The sequence below is a fragment of the Miscanthus floridulus genome, chromosome 9 (genome assembly GCF_019320115.1).
Source record: "Miscanthus floridulus cultivar M001 chromosome 9, ASM1932011v1, whole genome shotgun sequence".
In the NCBI taxonomy this organism is placed as follows: domain Eukaryota; kingdom Viridiplantae; phylum Streptophyta; class Magnoliopsida; order Poales; family Poaceae; genus Miscanthus; species Miscanthus floridulus.
The window spans coordinates 60,153,097-60,175,099 of record NC_089588.1 but is presented as its reverse complement, the minus strand read 5'-3'; the positions used below and the strand labels follow the sequence as shown (position 1 = coordinate 60,175,099).

General features: G+C 42.5%; 1 long non-coding RNA gene across 1 annotated transcript; it reads right to left on the bottom strand.

Annotated features, from left to right (window-relative positions):
• Positions 1-17,781: 17,781 nt before the first annotated feature.
• On the bottom strand, positions 17,782-19,002 carry LOC136482015 (uncharacterized). The gene is made up of 3 exons (XR_010764935.1): positions 18,855-19,002; positions 18,667-18,786; positions 17,782-18,042 (listed from the first exon to the last, which is right to left on the bottom strand). It is a non-coding gene; the product is annotated as an uncharacterized lncRNA (long non-coding RNA).
• Positions 19,003-22,003: the final 3,001 nt, after the last annotated feature.

Below are 22,003 nucleotides of genomic sequence, written 5' to 3'. Positions count from 1 at the left end.
AGCAGTGATGGATGTCTTATTAGAGATCTTGAGGAGATTATGCTGAAAGTCAATGGGGAACCGAATGCCGGACACTTGCTCAATGACATGCATAATGTATGGTGCATAGGGAAGATGCTTCACCGGATCCTCAGTAGCATCATGGATCTTGTTCCAAATATAGCGGTTGATGGAGAACTTCTAAAAATCATCGCCAAAGCGCTGAAGCACCTTCTGAGAATCATCACGGAGGAAGGTGGAGTCACGTACCTTCGGATACAAGATCTATCATAGGATGTTATTTAGGACGTAATAGTAGGGCTTCAGAAACACTATCCGTCCATCAGCTGTATGTCCATCAAGATACATGTGCTGGCACTCATCCAAAGCTACCTCCTCATACTCAGTCAACTCAGGTGTAGTGCGGTCGGTGTGACTCAAACCAAGAAGGCGAGAGAAAGTGATGAAGTCCATCTTATAATGCTTGCCTTCAGTGGTCCAATGAATAAAGTCAATAGCACTGGTAGGGTCTCTCTCATGATGATAGGAAGCATAAAACTGACAGATGAGCTCATTGTTCCAATGCTTCCTAAACTCCAGCAAGTACAAAAGCCCCATGGAGTGTATATCATGAACCATCTGCTCCAGCTTGGGCTCTATGAACTTACCAAGAGAATAAGCATCTATGCACTTCATCTGAAGAACCGGTGGCTCCCTCTTCTTCAAGTACTTCTGATAGATGATAGAATCATAACAGTCAAAGTGGAAGGGGTGCCAGAAGCGATACTCAAGCCAGAGATCCTTCTCGTCCTTAGCATAAAGGTTCCTTCCCCTCATGGACCTGATGTCCTTAACTTGGTGATGATAGTCAACTAGCAGCGGAGGAGTCCAACCACCAGCAGGATTAGGAGCCATGGCAGGTTCCCACATGATCGGCAAAACACCCAGGAAGGGAACAAGCTGAGAGATGAACCTTGGACCGTGAGTCGGTGTGCGAATAGGTGGAGCAGTAATGGTGCGGCCAGCATGCTTAAGAGCTTCCTCTTCTTCATCAACAATCGGCACATCCCCAACAGAGGCAGGAGCAGGAGGAGGAGCGGCAGCCGATGACCCTTGATCGTCACGATGACGGGCAGCATGGGAACCACCAGCACCACCACGCTGATATGCCGCCTTGGTGCAGCCAGACGGCCTAGGGATAGTGGCCTGGTCTTGATTCTTCGTGGACCTCTTCTCCTTGTGACGCGAGGGACTGCCACCGTCCATGACTGCGGAAAACACGAAGGGGAACTAAGAACCAAGACAACGAGAAGTGAACAAACATCGAGAATTGAAGAAACATGAATGGAGTGGTCACCCTAGGGTTAGGAGTTCCGGCCGTAGTCGAGACTTCCGATAGCCAGGAGTTCTAGCCTAGCATCGAGAGTTCTGATGGCCAGAACCACTGATGCTCACCGGGACTTCCGACGCACAAGATGACGTTCCCATTCATGGGGCTTCAAATCATGACACACATTCATACAAGGAAGATAGAGGAGTAGAGAGGAAGAAGGAATAGAGGCAAATCACAAGGTACATTGGATTAGGGTTAGGGTGCCACGGTAGTACCTTGAATTGAGGAAAGAGGAGATGAAGAGAAACAAAATCGTAGCCCACGAACAAATCCATGAGCGCGAGCACCTCCACCAATGGAATCTCCACCACCGATCTGAGGAAGAACACCAAGGCACGGGTGGTGCAACGGGGGGGGGAATCGAAACCTCCGACGGCGCAACCAGAAGGGAGAAGGCGTCGGAGCTCCCGGTGACCCAGAGCACGCCGAAACCGCGGGCAGGGCACGAGACGGCGTGAGGAGGCGCAAGGGCAGTGCGTGGAGAGGAATGTGATGGCACGTGGAGAGGAATGCGGGGCGATGGGAGGGTGGGGAGGGAGAGAATAACCGCAGTAAAAGGGACCAGGTCGGGTAAATGAGAAGGTAAAACGGTGCGGTGTTGTCAAAACGGACGATGCGGCGTGGTCAAAACCCAGATCTGCGTTGGGACTCCCAGCATACATCGGGACTTCTGGCGGTCGGGAGTTCTGGCGCGAGCCGTGACTTCCGGCCATCAGGAGTTCCAACCTACGTCGGGACTTCCAACGCAGGGAAACTGAGAAACACCTCAACCTGCACTCACTCTACCATGTGGGGCAAAATATGATGGACACTAACATTTTCACAAGTGACTAGATGTCATTCAACCAACGCAAAGCAATAGTCACTCATGAAAATTATAAAATAGATTTTGAAAGTGTCACACAATGTTTTCTTAATTCTATTCTCCTAACTAGATCAAACAAAATGTGTGTGCAAGGGATCAAGCCATGTTACAAGAATCAATGATATTTAGTTCACTCCTCAAAGCACAAAATCTTGACTCATCTAGGGGCTTTGTGAAGATATCGGCTAATTGTTTTTTGGTGCTCACATGGTGAATGGCGATATCTCCTTTGGCTTCGTGGTCTCTCAAAAAGTGATATCGGATGTCTATGTGCTTTGTTCGAGAGTGGTTTACAGGGTTGTTTGCCAACTTAATGGCACTCTCATTGTCACATAAAAGTGGAATTTTGGTTAACTCACATCCAAAATCTTTTAAGGTTTGCTTCATCCAAAGTAGTTGGGCACAGCAAGCACCGGCCGCCACATACTCGGCTTCGGCGGTGGATAAAGCAACAGAATTTTGCTTCTTAGAGCTTCAAGACACCAAGGATCGACCAATAAATTGGCAGGTCCCAGTAGTACTCTTTCGGGTTACTTTCCAACCAGCATAATCCGAATCGGAATAGCCAAGTAACTCAAAAGTGGAGCCCTTAGGATACCACAAGCCAAGATTAGGAGTGTGCACTAAATATCAAAAAATTCTTTTAACGGCCATCAACTGACATTCTTTCGGATTAGCTTGAAATCTTGCACACATGCACATGCTAAGCATAATATCGGGCCTAGATGCACAAAGGTAAAGAAGGGATCTAATCATGGAGCGATATACCTTTTGATCGGCGTCCTTTCCTCCTTGATCAAGATCAAGATGTCCATTGGTTGACATGGGTGTTTTGTTGGGCTTGGTCTTGTCCATGTTAAACTTGTTCAACATGTCGTTGGTGTACTTGGTTTGACTTATGAACGTGTCACCTTGAGTTGCTTGATTTGAAATCCAAGGAAGAACTTCAACTCTCCCATCATGGGCATCTCAAACCTATTTGTCATAATCCTACTAAATTCCTCACAAAAGCCACATTAGTACTACCAAATATTATGTCATTGACATATATTTGGCAAACAAAGATATCATAATTGACTTTGCGAGTAAACAAAGTAGCATCGGCCTTTCCTATCTCAAAACCTTGTTTGAGTAGGAAATCCTTCAAACAATCATACCAAGCTCTAGGGGCTTGTTTGAGCCCATAGAGCGCCTTATCGAGCTTGTAGACGTGGTTTGGATATTTAGGGTCTTCAAAGCCCGGTGGTGTAACACCTCTGGTGTTTTGACCTAGCACTAAAACTTGACATGTCATCATATGCATTGCAAAGCATTCATAAAGTAGAAAATTTTGAATGCATTCACTAAATAAGCTTTATTTCATATGTTGTTATTTTATGTGATGTAATGTGATCCAAAACTCTAAATAAAGATCATGACCACAAGGGTCAAATTTCATGTGATCATGTAAGACCATATGTCAATTGACTCAAATAACCCTAATGGGCCATGTTACTGGTCAAAAATCAAAGTTAAGTAAAAAGGAAAACAAATCAAATTTGAAATTCACATTCAAACCATAAAAGTCCTTTTTGCCCCTTCTATCTATTTCAAAATCCATTTGGAATTTGGGGGTGTGACAAAAAGCAAAGTTGAAGCTTATTTTATAAGGATCAACTTTGGTATTCAAAGTTTTTAAAGTTTACATATAAAATTTGGCGTAATTTTGAAATGATTCAAATGCTCAAATGCACCTCAAATTCAAATTTCAAAATGGAGGCAGAATTTGAAAATGTTCATTTAAGCAAAGTTGTAGAGTTTGAAAAGTTGAGCAACTTTCATTTTTGGAGATTTTCAACTTCTTTAGAAAATTTGTGAGTAATTTGCAAAAAGAACTCAGTGGCAATTCTGTAAATAATTCAAAAATCCAAATGAAGCCAAACGCCACCTCCTGCTTGCCGCCGGCGCCACGCAGCTGCTTGCCGCCGATCATTTTTCACCGCTTCTTCGCGCGAGGGCACGTAGCCGTCTCTGTGGCGATCTCGTTCGGGAGCTGTCGACGCCGGACGCCTCCTTCCCTTATATAAATAGGAGCACCGCCGCCGTCGTTCTTCTTTTCCTCCCGTCTGCTCGCCGCCGGTGTTCTTGCTGCGCTCACAAAATTTGTCCTTGCCGTAGCACCTCGTGCTGATTGCATTTGCCAACCTCTCCGCCTCGCCCTGCCGCTCCTTCTAGGCCTGCTCGCCTCGCCTCTAGCAGGCCAGTGCCACCGCGCGACGTCTTCTTCTTCGGAGCCAGCCGAAGCACCGCCACGACCGACCTCACCGTGGCCAAGCCGCTCCAGTCCGTCTCTGCCTTCATCGAGTCTACCGTCGTGTTCGCGGTGAGCTCCTGAGCGTGATGCTCGCTTCGCTTTAGCCTCTACCGCATCGTAGTCAGGGTTGTGCTGTGCGCCGCCGTGCCCGCGCCACCATGGCCGGCGTAGAGCTCCCTCCGGTGCGCCTGCTGCTGTTCTGAGGGCTGGGATAGGTTCGCGGGGTGGTGTAGATCGTGCTGGTGCAGTCCGCCTCGCCGGAACCTCACCGCCGGCGCGTTTTGCTGGCCGGAGCTGGCAGCGCCGCCGTGTGTCCTGTGTTGTGTCGCTGATATGCGGGGACCGGTTGTCAGTGAGAGAGAATAGAGAGATTTGTTATTTTCTAAATTTTGAATAGTGCAGCAACTTTGGAAAATCATACGAAAATAATTATAGCTCTAAAAATTCTAAAAATTTATGTGTAGCTTCTGTACATGTTCTATTATGGTTTAAAATATGAAGCTTGAAATTTGAATAAATTTTTAGTGTTTAAAAATTCAGTCAATTAATTGATAAATGCAATTTCCATAATTTTTGTAGGCCATTGTATAACTCCAAAAATTATGAAATTTATTTTGGTACACTAATTTGTCATAAGGAAGCTTGCATAAAATTTTGAGCTTAATTGAACAAAGTTTATTTTATACCTAATTTAGGCTTAATTATTTAATTAATTATTTACTTAGTTAGTGCTTAATCATTTAGGGTTTGTTTGACTTTGGAATTGATTGTTGACCTTGGGTCAGTAACATATGATGATCCTTGGCACCTTAATTAGTTATTTGAGCTCATACCTAACTTATAATTAGTAAATCTTAATGATATTTCATGTGATAACAAAGGTCATTAGTAAGTTAACTTGTCGAAACCCTAGATGTTAGTGTCAATTGGTTTTGTTGGCTTGCAACTGTACCATGAAGGAAAGTTGTATTCAAGGTGTTATTACATTTCATGCACCATGAAAGCATCATGTTTACATTATCATCATGTTGAAGCATATGCTATTATTTCGTGTAGAATCCAGGAGTGAACCGATTCTAGTTGAGCAAGTTGTGGAAGAATCCCCGGTTGTCTCGGGATTTGATATTTGTGGTACTGATCCAGAACCCGAGATTGTCAACGAAGGCAAGCCCCGGTTTATGCATTAAACCATTACCTTGTTTACTTTGAAAAGTTTATCACCTATGTTACTTATTGCATTAAGTTAATTAATTCAAATATTACCTACTTGATGCATTGCCTACCTTGTTAATTGTTTACCATCCTTGAAGATGATTTCATTTACAAAGGCATAGAATGCTTAGTATGCTTTATGGTAGGCTTTCAAAGTAAAAGTTTTGATACAATCAAAGATGGCATTCTGGCCAAAGAAAGAAAGAAGATAGAATGAACTAGAGACTAGTCGGGTGACTTATCTTGAATGTTGGGTAATGTTGCCGACTATGTCGCTTAAAGGCCACTCATTGTGGATCTTCTGAACGAAACACTTTGTAGTACTAGTCACATACTTCGGTAAGCCTACTTTGGCTAATCTGATACTAAGACGAATGCCCACGCATGGGGAGTGGAGAGATGGCGGGAGTAGCATGTACCCTCATGGCTGGAATGTGGCTGGATTGGAGGTGTGCTGTACTCTTGGGTGGCGTGGAGACGGCTTAGTATAGGAGGATCTGGTAGCGAGGTTGATATATACAAGATTAAGTTCTACATATGTCGTGTGATAAGGAATCCCCAGCTGGGACTTGAATCAATTCGAATTGCCGGTGCTCCACGGATATGGAGACTCGATTCATTACAGAAGCAATGCAGGACTGGTGAATTACTAAAACTTGAGAAAAGGAATGGAATGAGAAGGATTGGAACATGGGATATGAAAACTTAGTTTGAGATAATGAACTAAGAAGACTTAGGGGATAAAAACTTGAAAATAGGATCAAGAATAGTAAGCTTTTGGCAAAGAACTTTTGAATCTTGCTACATCCTTACCTTGCCCCAACACCTGCATCTCTAAAGTCCTTCACCCCCTTTTTCATCGGGTCAGTCTTGTGGAGTACTTTTATACTCAGGGTTTGTTAACCCTTGTTGCAGGTGAGTCGCATGCGCAAGCTTGTTTTGGTCCCTGCTGCATGTCAGTGTTTGAAGTCGATGACGATGAGGAATGATGAATGGCCTTTGGACAAGGCACTAGTTTGTATGATAAATAATGTTAGTGTAATATTATCCTGCTACTATGGTTGTATGACACTTATGGTTTTGTAAGTTTGAAACAACTGGTTTCTAATATTAAAACTTAAATCTTCTGCTTTATAATCTCTGATATGTATATTGAAAATTGTTGTAATCTGTAATGTCTGTGATTGGGATCCTGTTCGGAAAAGATTCATGGATGATTCGGGTTTCCCGAGGACACCCGACAGATCTGTTAAGTTGTTGGGAACTAGTGTATGCTATCAGAGGTCTGTTGAGACAACGATAGGTGCACGTGGGCCTGATTTCTTAGGAGGTTCTACCACAGGTGGTTGCTCTACATACACCAACTCGGATAGGGGGCTGTTGAGAAATGCACTCTTCACGTCCATTTGATATAGCTTGAAATCATGATGAGCGGCATAGGCAAGTAGAATGCGAATTGATTCTAGCCTAGCCACCGGTGCATAGGTCTCCCCAAAATTCAAGCCTTCAATTTAAGTGAATCCTTGAGCCACCAACCTTGCCTTGTTCCTTGTTACCATGCCATGCTCATCTTGCTTGTTGCAGAAGACCCACTTAGATCCAATCACATTTTGCTTGGGCCTTTCCACCAAGGACCAGACTTCATTCTGAGTGAAGTTGTTCAACTCCTCTTGCATGGCTATCATCCAATCCAGATCATCAAGTGCCTCTTCCACCCTACGAGGTTCCAAAGAAGAAACAAATGAGTAATATTCATAAAAACTTGCTAAACGGGAATGTGTAGTTACCCCTCATCGAATGCTCCCCAATATGTTATCAACGGGATGATCCCGTTGAATGGATTGATGCACTCTAGGATGTGGCACTTGAGTTGATCTTTAGATGGGTACATCATCGTCATCATCATGGTCATGATCGATTGGAGGATCACAATCATGAGCTTGTGGAGGATTGACTTCACTTCTTTCTTCATTGTTGAGTTGAGGTTGAGCTTGCTCATTGTTGACACCATCTTCATGAGAATGACCTTGTGCTTCATTTGATCTCCCATCTTGATTATTTCTTGTTGCAGAAGCTTCACCATGTTCATTGGGTGAAACATGATGAATGGTTGGATCAAGATCATCATGCACAACATGGTCTTCATCTTCATCTTTAACAGGCTTTACTTCACCAATGGCAAGCTTCTTGATTGCTTTATGTGGAGCTTCTTCATTACCTACATTCTCAACATTGACTTGCTCCTTTTGAGAGCCGTCAGTTTCATCAAAAGTCACATCTACCGCGATTTCAATCAAATCGGTGGTTTTATTGAAAACACGATATCCATGTTCATTAGTACTATAACCAAGCATGAAACCTTCATCAACCTTTGGTGCAAACTTAGAGCTTTTGGATTTCTTGTTAAGTATGAAACACTTGGATCCAAAAACTCTAAAGTAGTGCACCTTAGGCTTATTACCGGTTAGAAGTTCGCAGGCGGTCTTTTCTCTTTTCTTGTGAAGATATAAGTGGTTGATAGCATGGCATGCCGTGTTGACTGCTTCCGCCCAATAGTTGGTTGGAGTCTTGTACTCATCCAACATTGCTCTTGCGGCTTCAATGAGCGTTCAGTTCTTCCTCTCCACAACACCATTTTGTTGTGGAGTGTATGGAACCAAAAACTCATGCTTGATTCCTTCTTCATCAAGAAACTCTTCAATGTTGGTGTTCTTGAACTCCGTCCCATTGTCACTTCTAACTCTCATGATTTTGACATCAAACTCATTTTGGGCTCTTCTTGCAAACTTCTTGAAGATACCTTGGACTTCACTCTTTTCACGCAAAAAGAATACCCAAGTGAAATGAGAATAATCATCAACAATTATGAAACCATATTTGTTACCACCAATGCTTATATAAGCAACGGGTCCAAATATGTCCACATGAAGCAACTCCAATGGCCTTTTGGTCGTCACAACATTTTTGATGGGATGTTTAGCTCCAACTTGTTTTCCCGCTTGGTATACGCTACAAATCCTATCTTTCTCAAAAGGAACATTTGTTAGTCCAAGGATGTGTTCCCCTTTTTGAAGTTTGGCCAAGTTCCTCATCCCAACATGGGCAAGTCGGCGATGCCATAACCAACCCATGCTAGATTTTGCCATTAAACAAGTCTCGAGATTTACTCTATTTGATGTGAAATAAACTAGATAGAGTTTCTCTTTTAAATGACCCATAAATGCAATAAAGGAATCCTCCCTTCTATAGACTTCCACACCCTTATCCGTAAAGAGACAATTGTAACCCATCTCACAGAGTTGTGAGACGGACAACAAATTGTATCTCAACGAATTCACAAGTAAAACATTTGAAATGGAATTATCATTTGATATAGCAATTTTACCCAATCCGAGAACTTCTCCTTTTCCATTGTCACCAAACACAATATTCCCACTTTGATCATGACTTGGTTGGAATGATGTGAACATGTCCTTCTCTCTGGTCATATGATTGGTGCATCTAGTATCCAACACCCAACTTGTTCCACCAGAGGAATATTCCTACAAAGACAAATTAAGCTTTTGTTTTAGGTACCCAAAAAGATTTGGGTCCTAGGGGGTTAGTCACATAAAACTTGGGCACCCAAACACTCCTCATGATTTCCTTCCTCTTTTGGGCACCAACATACTTAACCACAATCTTGCCATCCTTGCCCCAACAACACATATAGTCACTAGCATAGCACCATGGAAGTGGTGCTTGTGACTTGGGGACATCGGATTGCTTTGTCTTGATTGTCTTGTTACTTGTAGGTTGGATCTTTGGAATGTAGACCTTGTTGTTGGCCTTGCATATAAGCTCATCAAGAGCAACACCCTTGTTGAACTTCACACAAGGCACACCATTGATCATGTTCCTTCCATTGGCCTTTCCATCATACCTATTGTAGCCAATGCCTTCCTTGATTGATGGGTGCCTTGATGACTTGTATATGGTCTTGTTGGATTACTCTTGACACTTGCACCCATTCTTCAAGATCATCTTCAACCTATGAATCTCCTTGTCTTTCTTCTCTAACTCAACAAGGTTAGTTGTATATGCATTCACATCAATTTTATAGCATCTTTCACAACCATTACTAGTGGAGACATTAGAGTCTTCGGTTGCCTTAGGAGAAGTTGAAGTGCTAGCCCAAAGAGTACTATAGTTTAGCTCAAGATTTTGGTATTTTTCTTCCAAGGTTGTGAGGCTTTCTTGAGCTATACTATTCTCATTCTTGAGGCTAGCTACTTAATCATTAACCGAGGAATGTTCCTTAGTCAATTTCCCAATTGAGTCATTAGCTAAAGACAATTCAACGGTTAACTTCTCAACCTTTATCTTTTCCTCGGCGATAGATGCTTCAAGAGCAAGGTTTTTCTCTCTCTCTTGAGTGATTATATCTCCTTGCATCTCTAAGTATCTATCCCTCTTCTCTAATTTCTTCATTAGTGTTTTTATTTTAGTGAAGGCCTTTTTACCAAATTTCTTTATCATGGTTGCTTCAATTTCTTCTATGTTATCATCACAACTATCATACTCATCACTAGAGGGATCGGGTGTAGTATGTACCTTCTCCTCTTTTGCCATGAGACAAGTTAGGGTGTAGTAGTCGTTGTTGATGAGGTTGGAGAAGAGCTTCGGTGGTGAAGATAGGTTGGGGAAGAGTTTTGGTGGTTAAGTTGAGTCGGGGAAGATCATGGTCGGTGAAGAAGAGTGGTGGATGGTGATGTTTGCGGCCTCCTTCTTCTTTTTCTCATCATCACTTGAGTCACTATCACTTGACTCCCATTCTTCCTCAAGATGAGCTTCACCTCTCTTCTTGCCTTTGTTCTTCTTGTCTTCATCCTTGTCGTGCTTGTGCTTCTTCTTCTCATTAGGACAATTGGTTATGAAGTGACCGGTTTGACCACATCCATAGCAAAACCTCTTTTTGAATCTCCTTTTTCCATCACCATAGGTCTTGCGTTTGCTTTTCTTCTTCACAAACTTTCTAAGATTTCTAATCACAAATGCAACCTCCGCATCGAAATCTTCTTCTCCACTTGAGGATTCATCCTTCACTTTCTTCTTCTTCTCTTGACTTAAACCTTGACCTTCATGTTGTTGAGTTGCTTTAAGGGCTGCACTCTTGTTGTATCCCATTGCATTAGGATTTTGATTGTGAGCATTGATTGCATCTTCATCTAGACACTCATGATGCTTGAGTTTTGAAAGAACTTCTTGGGGTGTCATCTCATCATAACCAGGCCTTTCCATGATCACAAACGCTAGCATGTTGTTCTTGGCTCTATAGGTTCTCAACATCTTTCTAGCAACCTTGTTGTCATCCCATTCGGTGCTTCCAAGAGCTCTTATGTGGTTGACCAATGCCATGAGCCTATCAAATATGAATTGTGTTGTTTCATTTTGCAAGAACACAAATCTTTCCAATTCACCATGAAGTAACTCAATGTTGCCTTTTCTCACACTCCTATCTCCTTTAAATGACACTTTCAAAGCATCCCAAATTTGTTTTGCACTTTTCATTCCATTTACTTTTCTAAACTCATCCGGAGCTAGGCTTGACACAAACAATGCTACGGCTTGTGCATTTTGATGGAGGTTGTGCACTTCTTCTAGAGTTATCTCTCTATCTTCATCGGTAGGAATCATCACACCAACATCCACAACTTTCCAAAGTCTTGCGGCAATGAGATGCATCTTCATCTTGTAAGACCAACCGGTGTATCTTGTTCCATCAAAGTGAGGTGGCTTGCCAATATTGACGGACGGAGTATGTAATGTTGAACCTTTTATGAGTTGTCCATAGTCAAAGCTCATGTTTGAATATATTCCCTTTCCATGAGCATGCTCACCGACTCCAATATCACTAGCGGCATCTTTGTTTGCTTCATTCTTGTCACTTGTATCACTCTTGCCACTTATTGCATCATCAACCTTCTTGCTCAATTCTACCTTCATCTTGCTCATCTCATCTTGCATCTTTTTCATTTCATCTTGAAAGAGCTTGACTTGAGCAGCCATCAACTCTTTAGCTATTTTCTTGGCCATCTCGTGGCAACGACTTGCATCTTGTCGGACTCCGACATTGTTTCTTCTCACGCGGTAAAGCGCTAAAAGAAGACCTTGCTCTGATACCAATTGAAAGGATCTAATAATGCCTAGAAGGGGGTGAATAGGCGTATCTAAAAATTAACTGCAAATGTTATGTTCAAATTTGTCAGTCAATGTCGAAAGTCCCAACGTTTAGGTCAGAACTCCCGACGTCGTCAAAAGTTCCGACGCAAATGTCAGCAGTCCCGACGCCTACATGAACTACAAAAGCAGTGTCAAATTTAACTTTGTGGATAAAGAATCTTACAACCCCACTTCCTAGTGGTTTGATGAAGATGTTGGGTCACTCCCTTGATGCCGTAATGCCTCCAAACCGTAGATCGAGTCCAAACCCTAAAATGAAATTCGATAGAGAGAGACAAACAAATACAAGTAATCTCTAGCAATCACAACAACAAGCACATGGGACACAAGATTTATCCCGAGGTTCAGCAACCCCACAAAGGAACTCCTACGTCCTCGTTGTTGAGGTGACCACAAAGGTCAGAGTCTATTCCACCTCCTTGCCTCTCTCAAAGTGACCACAAAGGTCACTTGAGCTTTCCACTAAGAAATCAAGGGTAATACAAACTTCCCAAGGCTCTTCCACAAGATGAAAGCTCTTGGGCAATGTCCAGCCAGCTAGGGGCAAAGCCCCAAGAGTAATAGACACAAAATCAACTGGCTTGACGAAGAAATCAAGTGCTCAAGCTTCTCAAGGTGATGCTCTCACTTAATCCACTCTCCTTTCACTCAAAACCCTAGGGGAATCGAAGATTGGAGCAAATGAGGAAGGAGAGGGGTGTCTTTGTTGCTTGGGAGCTGTTGAACATGAAGGTGTGAGCTGTGAAAGAGTCCGTAACAGTTAGAAGTGAAGAGAGGGCTATTTACACTCTTGTAGAAATCTAACCGTTCAGATCTACGTCGGAAGTTCCGACGTAGATCTCAGGACTTCCGACGTTAACAGGAAACACTGTTCACCTAGGGTTAGAAGTCCATACGAGCAAGTCAGTGTTGGAACTCCCGACAAGCGTCGGGACTTTCGACGATTGGGACTCCCAACATACGTTGGGACTTCCGACGTGCGCAGTCAGTCAGCTAGCAGAACCTTAGATGTCGGGACTCCAAACAAGGGTCGAGACTTCCGACTATCAGGAGTTCCGATGTACGTCGGGACTTCCGACGGGCGTAGATAGACGGCCAGAAGAACTACAGTTGTCGGGACATCCGACTGTCGGGAGTTTTGACTCACATCGAGACTTTCGACGACCACAGTTACCGCATAGGCTAAGTGACTGGGCATCAGGACTCCCGGCATGAGTCATGACTTCCAACTGTTGGGAGTTCCGGCTTACGTCGGGACTTCCGACACCTGCAGTCATGGAAAAATATTCTACGTGCTCGGGGAGTGCTAGAGTGTCTCTCTATTGATTTTATTTTTATGCTTGAGCACTCTATCTTCCTCAGACCAACTAAGTTTGCATCCCTCTTTATAGTGCGGTGGATCCTAAACTCAAAAGCATAAATAAAAAGTTTGGAGAGCGCTTTGAGTTTGTTCACCTTTACAGCTTCAAAAATTGAGGGATACCATTTCATCTTTATCAACTCTTTGAATCTTTCACAGGACAAATAGCTGCGACATATCTCATTAAGATCACATTAGTCCCTAATTTGGATGTCATCACTACACTAAAACCCACATAGGGGGCAAATGTACTTTCACAACTACTCCTTGTCAGGCTGACCTCCACCAATGGCATGGACAGGTCTCCCATGCATGCCACTCTTCTCCACCGTTAAGGACACTAAGGATTGCACGCTCGCTCAACTGCGGTCATCGGGCCCTGCCTATGCCGCGTCCACTCAAGCACCACTAGAGCCATGGCGACACGAGTGTCATACTGCCCCATCACGTCATTGCACAGTGCTAGCCCATGTCTTTGTCGGTGTTTGGCGCACTGACGTCCTAGGTTGCCTGATGGTGACGATAGACGCGCGTGCTATCATGGCCGTTGTGCCCACGCACGGCCTCGCCATGCAGCCACAATCTTGCCACCAACAATGCATTAAATGATTCTCCCGTTGTAACGCACGGCCATATATATTTGCTAGTATAATATTAAAGAAACAAAATGTCTTCACTCAATCTTTTCGTCCCCTCCCAAATTACAAGGGTAATTAAGTGTTTCTTTCATACCGATTTTTTTACTTCTCAATCTGTACTAATGCCCTCTGTGTCTTGAATGCGATCTGAACTCATGTCCCACAGTTATACAAGTTAGGGCAACTCACGCCTAGCGATGATGAGTATGAATCCGATCTCAATACATATTGGGTCGCATCTTACGTCGTATGTTACCCGGACTCATGATTTAAGCTCATACGAGTTAAAACAACTCATACCTAGCCATGATACGGAGTCCAATTCCATATTTTTATATCTATATCTATATCTATATCTATACCTAATAATCAAGAGGCAAAATTTTCACCTCTTTTTTGGTTCCATTTTTTGGTCTAGCCTTCCACCTACTTGTGAGGACGGTGAAAACCCAAATACCCAATTCCTAATCCAAATCCAAATAGGAAAAAAAGAGTAGAATTCTATTCCTAATAATATTTTGCTATATTTTAGGTGCCTGAAATGTAGCTTCATTTCAGGCGACATCTCCTAGCCTTCAGATCTGCATCCAACGGTTAGATTCTGTTACAGTTGTTTTTGTACGCAGCCACTCATAACGGGTCCGCAAAAATAAACCCGTTAGGCACATCAGGTGTTACCGGGCCCGCCAAAGCTTAACGGGTGGATAAACCGATACCCGTTAACTGAAGTTGGTGCTCGTTTGGGCCAGAATGCAACTATTAGCCTAGTAAACACGTACAAGCTTACTGACAAAATAACAACTCTACCGCTGTAGAAAGAAACTCTGTCACAAATCAAAATTACCAGAGTACAATTTCTATTCTACCGCTGCAAAAATCACAAAAAATGTGGCCTGTATGGCCACAAATCACAACAACTATTCTACAGCTCCATATATCGACCTAATCCTTTTGCTGCCGTAGCAGCCAATGAATGTCCACTCTCTTGACCATTTTATTTGTTTAGCTCAGTGCATCCAACTATTTCAGATGCGGCTAGATTTTGCACAATCTTAGATGCAAATTAAGTGTAATGCATTATATTGATAGAAATTACTACCAGCCTGTTCGGCAGGCCGTAAATGATCATGGGTTATTTACTGCTAGCTCGTTTAGTGTGAGAGAAAAATATTGTTCCAGCTTATAATCCATGATCGTATACGAGCAAGCGAACAGGCTGTACATCACAAAATATTTACTCACACATAATGAGATGTTCTCGGTGAAAAAATACACAATGAATATGATCTTCAAAATTACAAAACAAGAATATAAAAATTTCACGTTTTAAATAGTGCAAATACTCCATATTGTTAATGCAATTATATTGTATATGTATATAAATACAAAATCCAGCTCATGAATGTGGAGCCTGCTAATAGTACGATTAAACATCACAGAATGGTGTACATAAAAAGAATGACAAACTGGAATACAACCACACATATGAGAGAACAATTTACATATCTCATACTATCGGATGCCAAAGGTTCACACAATGAGAGAATACAATTTCCAGAAGCAAAAGAGGTAGAAAGAACCTTAACATGATCCTTCAGTTGCAGCCATATTTGGATGACACCCTAGTTCCTCAATCAAGTACTTGCACACCTCCAGATGGCCCTAGCATGCTGCTCGATCACCATTTTCTATGCCAAGGTTCCTTATGATACCTTACACACAATGACAAACAAGTTACCACATTGAGGAAGCAGATACCCAATACATGACCGCGCAATCACCAAGAAAAACAATCTCACCAGTGTAAAGGGGAAAACAAAAGTAACAGGACTCGTATGTGTAAAATAGGATAGCATCGCTCTAACAGTTATACAAGCAAGGAGTTGTTAAAATAAAGAAACTAAGGTCTAAGTGTGAACTTGCAATAAATCACTAGATGAGGTGCGAAATGTGGCCGACAAGTAAATATTTATAGTTTTACCGTGCGTTGAGATCGGATGTGGCCTAGCATACAATGACACAGGATGTATACTGGTTCAGGCAATGTGCCCTATGTCCAGTTTTAATCGGTCGATGACTTTATTCCTAAGCCCGGATGCTCGAAGTTTGCAGTAAAGGTACAAACGAGTGAAGAATGAGTAGGGAGGTGTACGAGACCCAGTCAGACTCTGGTCCGAGTGGAGAGGAGCGACTAGGACTCGAATGAGTGCTAAGTGTTACAGAGGCAGAGCAGTGTGTGTACGTCTCTGTGTGCGTGTGTGTGATGATGTCGTCTATGCGTAAGACTGCGTGTGTCCAGCCTCAGCGTCCGTGTTGTTTGAGAGCTCAGAGAGAGTCATGCTTTAAGCAGAGAGTGCATCCCCTTTTATAGTTTGAAGAGGATGATCTTAGAAGAGAGAGAGTGAGTACTGGTGCTGCCTAGTCTGGATGCCCACGCCTCCGGGTATGGGATGGCTGCCGCTGCCATCCCCGTTCATATGCTGTAGCATCTGGTAGGCTGCACAGTAGTCGCCTGGCATGGCAGACGACGTCGTACTTTATCTATTCGTCTGGTGCGGCAGATGACGCCGCACTTTATCCTGGTTCAAGTTCTGTATCATTGGGCAGGTAGCACAGTGTGCGCCTGATACGACACAACGGCACCGTCCAGCATGTGCGTAGGGCATGGCAATGTACGTACCTCCTCGGTTTTGCGGTTGACTTGGCATGTTCCCTTTAGCTGCTCCGCCTGCTCCCTGGGCCCACACCGACCGGGCGTCCCCAGTCGGTCGTTCCCAGTCGGCACCGACCATTTTGGTAGGGAAAGTGCGGCATGAGTAGATCTGGCGTATTCCCCATCGGGGAACTCGATCGGAGTCGGACTGCGGTCTCGGCCAGCCTTCCCGGTCAGAGCACCAACCAGGCCGTCTGGTCGAGGGGATCGATTAGCGGTCGGATCATGGTCTCGGCCTGTCGCTGTGTATCTAGACCGGCCTAGACGCGTGCTGTCGCTGTGGCGCCTGCTGGGCCGAGTTTGCGGAGAAGCGGTCCTATTGGGGACCCCGGGTTGATGAACCCGACACTAGGTAACTAAATAGCTTGGGTGACATCTACACCACTAATCCAACCTGCTTATCAATGCAGGCCCTAAGAATGATCACATCACCAATGAAAAGACCATAGTTTAATCAGTACAAATCAATAAGTAATGAGGATTCCCTAAGTACTAATGGAAAATTAGTAGGGAAAGTGCTAAGCTAAAAAGAATACAAATCTCATCTATACAAGCAGATCCTACTGGCACACTACTGCAACAATTCTTACATGTGAGTGAGCGGCCATAAGCAGCTCCAGCTATTGGAGATCACACTGGCACACTTTTGTAGAGAAAATATCATGAGCAAATATCATGCATAGAAACAGAAAAACTCCTATAGAAAATAACAAGGAGGAGCTTAGCTTCTGGAGTCTGTATTGTATTGATGTGCAAGGACAAGGACAAAAATAAGATGTGTTTTGGCACAAATCAGAATTAACAAAGTTCATGAAGTGTTAGCACAAATCACAAGAGACAATTTTTTTCTATGAAAGGACAAGGACAAAAACTTGGCTTCGGCAAGCACAAACCACAATAAACAAAACAAAAAGGTGAATTAGCACAAATCACAAGAAAAGGAGCATGCGGTCAATTTGGGTGGCCAATTAATTTATGTAATTTATGCAATAAACATGATGTTACAAGCTTAAATTAAATTATATTCAGACCTACAATTGCATATGCTGAGAACCACAATTGCAGTGCCTAATAGCTGCAATTTACATTGTTGGTGATTGCAATTGTGTAACTGAATGTTTTAATTGTGTAACTACAATTACAATTCTATCACAGGGTGGATCAAGCTACACAAGCCTTATGAACCAAGTCATAGTCTCACTACAAGTAAGGAGCAATTACTCATAAAAAATAGTGGCCAGTGAAACAAGCGGATAGACCGACCAAACATTTGAAATATTGCTGATTTGCGTGCTTCCAGTTATCTGTGCTCAATAGTGTGGAATGATTGATGCTAACACCTTGCACATCTTCTACGAGTTCAATTCCTGTAGTAAATGTACAGAATCATATGACTGCTCCAAGAACAATGGATTTGGTGCAGCCAGCTCATCTCCCAACTGGAAGTAACAGAGAAAAAAATTGTAAAAAAAGCTCTTTTTCTTTTGGGCAGCAGAGTAAAGGAACGCCAAGGGTTTCAGTCACAATATATTTTGTTTGGTTTCACATTACAGGAACCGATGCGGAAGCTTAAAAATCTTTTGCCTAGTCCATTTAAATTTTTCAATAGAAGCACTACTATGGTGCTTGCTCCCAACTGTAAAGCTTGAAGTGATCTTTCAACTCCTTCTCAATGGTTTTTTTACCTTTTTCAATTTTCCCATGAACACTTGAGGTTGGAAATTTTATCAGAACCAGCCGTGGACAAAAGAAACAAAAATACTTGCACATAGATTCAACAGTGACTTATAGTGACAAAAACTGCATGTAGTAGCCAAACACATTGTACAAAATATTCTGGATTTTCTTCACCGCACTGAGTGGACAAATGTAAAAAAAACTATTTTCAGGATAAGAAAAATTAGTTATAGTGGGAAAAGCAAAATAATTCCAACAGCTACACTGAACTAACTTAAACAAAGCAAACAATATAGATCAAGTTTTTATCTCACCTTGAATAACCACCCATGCTAGCACCAGCAGAAATCTCACCATGGAAGGCAAAGAGAATATGCAAGCGTCTCTTGTATTCTCTAAGACTTGATGTTTGACCAAATTCATCAACACTGAATCTGCACACCACTTTTGCATTAGAGAAAATATACGTTTGTAGGAAGGGAGAGAAAAAAAATATACATACACCTTCTGATAATAGACAAATCCTCAGCTATTGGAATACCAGAAGTCTGAGTAAGTAACGATCGCAATGGAAATCATAGCTGCACAAGTACAATAATATTATGTTTAACCAAAAATCAAGCAATAATAAATAAATGAGCTTGGCAGTAATATAAACTCACCTTTGCAGCATTCATCTCATACTTTGCCTAGACCTCCTCAAGCAGTATAGGCCAACAATCTAACTCGAGTCTTTGCCATGAATACACAAGGAACAATATTGATGCAAGATGATCTACAGGGAAAAGAAGATTAAAACCATACAATACTACGTTTTGCCAGAAATATATTTTCAATGTTGGGCATATGACACAGTGTGCCACTAAAATTGAAAATGGCAAATGAAAGAAGCATATGGACCGACCAAGATCAATATCTGGATGGCTTCAAGTAATTTTGCAGCGGCACTAGCCGATGGTTGTGAGCTTGTGCTGTACAACTGAAGTGCCTGTCACCTCTATGTTTTCATCTCAGTCCTTTTTCAGATGGGAGCAAGTACATTCTCCTGCATGCAACCAATAGAGTAACTAGGGAATTAGTCTCACCACAAGGCGAGTGATTCCAATTGTATCCTCATAAATAAAAATTTTATAGCTCTTGACTTAAAATAAATAAAGCTTTAAAGAGTTTTAATTCTAGGACTCATTAACAGGAAGCGCATACTTAATGGCTTATAGACATCCATAGAAAAAAAAAGCACAATACCTTGTAAAGGTGGAAAGACATATCCCCAACCTCAACAGTGACATAACCTCAACGGTGACATTGCTAGGAAGTCCTGTTGTGCACAACCTAAAAGGTTCAAAAGCAGAATAACAATCAAAATTCATATAAATCTGTATATTCAGTAAGAACTGAAAGATGAGGCTCCTTATGGTAAAAAACAATGATGTGTGGCCACCTAATGGTTAATGTCAATGTCAAATTATTTGTACATCCTATTCCTGCCTATAGTACTGTTCCAAGAACACATTCAAACATACACTTTCGCGTTTTTGGTTAATGAACACAAGCAGCCATTTTCAAACAAGCAAACATGCAGAGTGCAAAGAACTTGCAATAGTTGTCATTCAGTTTTCAGAAGAAAAAAAAAGTTAAGCTACATATATGACACCTAAGCTGATGACTGCAACATTCAGATGCCTTTATCTATTGGAGCTTTTGGATCAGCAAAGTTCATCTATTTGAGATACCTTCGGATCATGAGAAGCAGGGCATTCAATTTTCAGGAAAAAAACAAACACCACGTCACATGCATTCAGTTTTTAGAAAATTAAAAGCTTGCAACACAGGACAATGGCCGACCAAGAGATCTGCCCGCATTCATATTGAGAGCAAATTATGTTGAGCAAGAAAACAACTGTTATCACCTAGGGGCTAGGGTGTTGGACTGCTGGTGATTTGTTCGCCGACGCAGCAGTTGCTAATTGGCAACTGATAAGATATATGGGTGTACTCATATATAAATCCAGACCAGTGATGCGGTTGGAAAAGGAAGCTATTATTTGTTTCAATGTCTGAAAGCTGCACTTTGAACTTACTGCAATCAAAACTGGCCTATGACTGGACCAGATCAGTAGAATTCAGGAATGCTTGCACAGCACGAGTTACTTCAGAAAGAGACTAATGACAAGAACCTAAAGCTAAAACTCTAGATAGAAACGCATCAGAGAATATCAAAGAGTGCATGCATGTATTGAAATGTGCGCTAATTCCTTCAATGTTTTCTAATCTGCAGAAACAATATTAGCCTGATAGTCAAGCTCTGAGGCTTTGTTCGGCAGTAAGGTACAACAAAAAAGGAACAACTAAAAACAGCGGAGCAGAAGAAAGCAGATCGAGCTTTATTACCTTCTTGGGCAGTTTATGTTCTCTAGCAAACAGAGGAGGTCAGACTGGATGCAGTTTCTTGGTGTCCCTGTCCGAAATCAGGACACCGATTGCACTGAAACGAGACTACGTGTTCAGAATACCATGTTCAGATATGGGATGGATGGAAGTGGAACCCCTCCGGTTTTTATGAACCTAGTAAGATAGAGAATTTGTCATGGACAACGACACTAAAACTACATTGGATCTGTTCAATGTCAGATTCAACGGCAGCAGCATGCCACTTGGGTCAGACAAGGTCGCAGTCTCATGTGCTTTGTCGGCAAATGAACTACGAATCTAACCCACATACCAATGAAATCCTAGACAAGCAAAACCTAATTAACGGGATAAACTACTACATGAACCACATCATCCAAAACCAGATCTACAAAGCCACACCACACTGAAAAAAACATCTGAGCCAACCCCTAAACTCAAATGAGCAAGCAGCAATGCCCAACTTAGCTACGAATCCACTGCTTACAAGCAATCCAAACCGAAACCACTAACAAAATCAAAGAGGACCAAATCAAATCAATAGCAACAAGGGATTTTCAAGCAACAAACCTCAATGGAGCGTGCAGCGAACGCAGGTAGGTGCCGATCTCAAGGAATGGTGGAGGCGACCGAGCCTCCGAATCAGCGAAGGGGAGGCTCCGAATCGGCTCGACTGGGACGAGCGCGTAGTTCGCCACAAGAGTCGCCGTCCCGCGACGAGCTCGAGAAACTCCGAAATGCAAATGCCCGGTCTGTCCGGTGTTAGCGGGTCTGGCTTCCAGTGGATCACGTTCGTTTTCCAATACAAACCCAACAGAGCGCACGGATCTTCAAGCTCCATCAACGGACGCAGCATCACCTGAAGCTAACAGAGATTTCAGGCGAGTGTAGTATAGGAAAAGTGTTATAATAAACAGCAATTTTCCTTTTTGCCTTAGAGACCAACGAGAGGACGGGAACGAGAACGGAGTCCAATCCAGATGCCTGTTTCCGTAAGTTCGGATTTCTTTTCCCTTCGAGAGCATGTTCTTTTTTTCCCTATTTAATGGCTGGTCCCATATAGAGGATAGAGCACACATTCTCTCTTTTTTATATTTTTTCTCCCTTTCCCTTATCGTTTCTTGTCCGGTTGGTTCCTTTATTTCTTTGTTACAAACTTTGTTTAGATTTCTCATGATTTTTTCCTTTTTCCATGTTCAAGTAATAATATGAAAATAGAAATAGAAATAGAAAGACAAATAA